The sequence below is a fragment of the Daktulosphaira vitifoliae genome, unplaced genomic scaffold, assembly GCF_025091365.1.
Source record: "Daktulosphaira vitifoliae isolate Bord-2020 unplaced genomic scaffold, ASM2509136v1 Scaffold_1, whole genome shotgun sequence".
Classification (NCBI taxonomy): domain Eukaryota; kingdom Metazoa; phylum Arthropoda; class Insecta; order Hemiptera; family Phylloxeridae; genus Daktulosphaira; species Daktulosphaira vitifoliae.
In genome coordinates this window covers 47,446,074-47,450,516 of record NW_026099572.1, presented here as the reverse complement: position 1 = coordinate 47,450,516, position 4,443 = coordinate 47,446,074, and the positions used below count along the sequence as shown (strand labels likewise).

Genomic DNA, 4,443 nt, shown 5'->3' with positions numbered 1-4,443 from the left:
CATATCTGTGTGAAGTCCCTAAGAACTCTAGGGTTCTTAATTAGGAATACCAAAGAATTCAAGAATGAACAGTGTCTAAAAACATTGTATACTTCTTTAGTTAGACCTACGTTAGAATATTGCTCAGTTATTTGGAATCCTTCACAAGTCGGATTGATAGAATCGCTTGAGCGTGTACAAAGAAGATTTTTACGTTTAATCGCATATAAGAGACGTATGATTTCTATTAATAACCCTTCCGAGTCAATATCACTTAATTCTGTACAGGCTTCCCTTAACTTAGATTCCCTTGTTAATAGGCGAAAATATACAGACGTCTGCTTTCTTTCTAAATTAGTAAATGGTGCTATAATCTGTCCAGAACTATTACAATCCATAAACTTTCACGTTCCAAAATTTAATTCACGTTCTTGTCCTACATTTGAAATCCCTTTTCATCGAACATCTTACGGTTTTAATAACCCTGTTGATCGAATAGCCAGAGAGTGCAATAAATTAAAATTTGATTTGTTTATTATGAATGATTTGTATTCCTTAAAACACTGATTTTAGTAGCCTGATGCATATCATTAAATCACCTTTCTTTTTTTGTAAATTTATTTTAATATTATGTACTTAATTAATTATAATTGTAACATACTTGTATCTTATTTTAACAATGTTTATTATCACTGTACTTGAGCCCACCTGGGCGTTTACACCAAATAAATAAATAAATAAATAAATAAGTCCAAATAAATTAAAAAAATAAACTAAGTCCCAGAGAGTAAGAATCTTGAGCAGAGTGTCGCAGATTTTGTGTAATTTGAAATCGCCGAAAGAACTGATTTTAATAGGACAAAATGGGTTTTTATAGTAGACGAGGGTCGTGTAGCGATCCCTAGTGTGATCTTAGAAACTGTAGATCTTAATTAATAGTTAAATCTGATTGGCTGGACTTAATTGAAAACCCGCACATGGGCGTTACTTTGAATCTGTACGATAATCAGATTTAATTGCCTGATTTATTGATATTTTAAGTTTCAAATAAGGGAACTCTGTTTTGGTGATCTTGTAAATTCATAATATATGACATACATGTACAAAAAATAACATAATATAATATTTTAATATTATAAGTAATAATATAATATTACACAGTGACATGCAAGTTACAACATTTATCTGTTGTGGCAAAAATTCGATTTTTCATAAAATTGTAACCTTTTGAGGTAATTATATTAAACTGTATTGGTTATATTTTACTCAAATTAAAACTAAAACAATGCATTTTTAAAATTTTTAAAAGCTTAAGTAAAAAAAAAATTATTTTTAACACTTATGCAGCATAAATGTACACAAAAATACAAAATTCAACTGGATAGAATTTATTTATTCAATACTTCTATTAGTAATCAATAAGTTACTACAATTTTCGAAACTTGAATAAATGTTAAAATTTATGTCGATTAAGCAATTTCTAAAAGACCTTAAAGAAAATCTGAACAAATTCATGTAATTTTTCCTACCAATAAAAGCTAATATTGCTTTAAAATTAAAAAAAAAATTTGTGGAAAAACTTAATAAAAAGTCTTGTATTATGAAAAATGGAATAAAATATGATTTATTGTTAGCACCAGTTATTTACAACAAAAGTTATTTATTCTTGCTTTAAATTACATGTTATAAAAAATTAACTGTTATTAAATATGTTTAGATGTTTATGATATATTCTTACAACTGACATTATTATTATGTATATGGGGGTAAAAATTATGACATTTTTATGTAAAAAAGTATAAAATAAGTTGAAATTCACAGATATTTAAAATTATAGAGTAACTGCTTCAATTACTCAAAAAGTATTTTATACATTATATTTCATTTTTGTAGTTTAAGACTGTATTTATCGACTATATTAATGTTTAATTAATGATTTGTTTAGGATAGTTAATTATTATAAAAAGTATTTTTAGGATAGTGAGGAAAAAATTCTGTGCAAGTAGATTGTTAGTAATGTTAAAAATTAAAGATATATATCTGTTAAAGTACAAAAATTAATAAAACAAAAGAAGTTTATTACATTTGTTTGAAATACAAATAGCTAACAATTATAAAAACATAAGTGCTAAAAAAAATACTAAATAAAAATTTCTATTTAAATAATCATTACAAAAGTATTGATTGCAAAATTTCTACGTGATCATCACCATCAAGAGTGAGATCTATGAATTTTGCAAAACTCATTATAAAGAAATTGGGAGCATGGTAATTACTTGTCTTCCTTGGGGCGTATCAATAAAGTGTCCCACAGCTGATGCTTTCTCTTGTCTACGGTTGGAAATTGTACCAAATCTGCTTAAATCATTTAAAGTCATTATGTATGAAATTTTTAAACCATTTATTTGCCTTGAGGTGCATCAATAAAGTATCCCATTGGTGATTTTTTATTTTTGGTAAAGTTAGAACTTGTATCACGGTTAGTATCAACTGCTATTTGTTGATTTTTACGCATATTGAAAGCTAGAAAAATATTAATATATCAACACATCGCAAATAGTAACGAGTTTTAATTAAATTTTATTTGAAAATTAGATGTTAATTTTATTAGATGATAAGTGATGCACAATAAAACATATGAATTGGACATTATCTCATAAAAGAATTATTATGAAAAATATATTTTATTTAAATTTAGTACAATACTTAATTTAATATAATGATATGTAATATATTTTGATAAATTGTGAATATGCTTAAATTAATAAATTTAGATTTCACAATAGTACTAAAAAAATTATTGACAATTATACTATTTTAATTTATTTCAAACATTGAAGTATATAAAAAATTATATTCACTAGAGTTCTGAACCATTTTTCTTTCTTTAATTTTTTAGACCTGCAAAGTCTGAGACTTTTTTCTTTTCAAGCCAGAGAGTTTATTTGGACATGCTATAGTTTCTAACGAGGCGGCATTGGGACGCACTTTACGATTGCTTTAAAATAAACATAGTTATGTCATAAACATTTAAAAATATGTATTATTGTTCGATTTAATTTTTAATTTCCATATGAATATTTTAATGAGTACATATAAACACTAAGGACAAGGATCCTAGTGTTTATTATGTACTTAATTTAATAATTTATAATGTATATTATTTACAATAATATATTGTCGCTTCANACTTAATTTAATAATTTATAATGTATATTATTTACAATAATATATTGTTGCTTAATATGGCTATTAAACATAATCTCTAAATACTGTACATAACCTTAACTATTGTATTTATCAGAGTATAAATATTCATAAAATAATTCTTATATATTGAAATAATGTTCTATTTCTTTGGTCATTTTACTTAGTTTCTTTTTTAAGCATTCACCAATAAATTTATGTTAGAAGATACGTTGATATGGTTTGGTTATAATATAATTATAGTTTGCTTAAATTTTAGTGAAAATTCAATAGTTTTAAATTTCACACACTAAAGTTTTATTACTTATGAAGTAATTATTCTGTGTTTTTAATTTTAAAGTAATATTGTTTACTTATTTTATGAAAGAAAATAATGAAATTACTTTTGATGTCTTGATTCCTCGGGCATTTTTTTTTTTATAGTCTTAATAAATTTTTCCTCGACATAAAGCATTAAATCGCCAAAAATAAAATTTCTTTGCGATGTGCTATTTACTAATGGAATGCTTTGATTCACTTCGTAATAGTAGTCTACCGTTTAGATTAATTATGAAATGTGATAATAATTTCTAAGCTAAATAAAATTTAACTGAGTCAATTAATACTTCATACTTTTAATAATTAATACTTTTATAATATGAATTTATGTAATAAAAAAATGAGTTTTCTTAAATAAGTACATTTTATGAATAAGTACAATGAAGTCACCGTGGGCACTACCAGCAGTGTTGGGTAAAATAACAGTTCCAAATTTTATGTTATTTGTTAACAATATTTCTGGTAGGTAATTATTTAAGGAAAGTTATTCGAGAGGGAGGGCTTTGTGAGCATATCATTTCAGTAACCCAATATTTTTGCTTTAGTTCCGCTCATAGTTTTGGAGATAGCAAACAATTTTGCTCGTTTTTTATTAAATTTAATCATAGATTGATGTATTCACGATATTTTTAATATAATCGAATTAGATTTATTATGTTGTTTTTGTGTAACTATAAATTAGAAACAGCATATGATATTTTGCATATAGTCAAATAATATTGATTTTAGTAACTGAAAACAATTTTTATTATTAAAGACATATTCATAATTTTACTTATAAATCTAATATTGTAAAATGTAAATAAAAACTAATAGTTAATAGTTTTTTAGTAATGCGTAGTTATTAAAAAAAAAATCTCAAAACTGAAATCAATCATAACATAATTTATTATGAGCTTATAAAAAAATTAATTAATAATACATTACAACTTGATTTAA

The 4,443-nt window shown here is 24.3% G+C and overlaps 1 long non-coding RNA gene across 1 annotated transcript; it reads right to left on the bottom strand.

Annotated features, from left to right (window-relative positions):
• Positions 1–1,981: 1,981 nt before the first annotated feature.
• On the bottom strand, positions 1,982–4,140 carry LOC126894495 (uncharacterized). The gene is made up of 3 exons (XR_007701427.1): positions 3,570–4,140; positions 2,841–2,977; positions 1,982–2,502 (listed from the first exon to the last, which is right to left on the bottom strand). It is a non-coding gene; the product is annotated as an uncharacterized LOC126894495 (long non-coding RNA).
• Between the last annotated feature and the right edge of the window lie 303 nt (positions 4,141–4,443).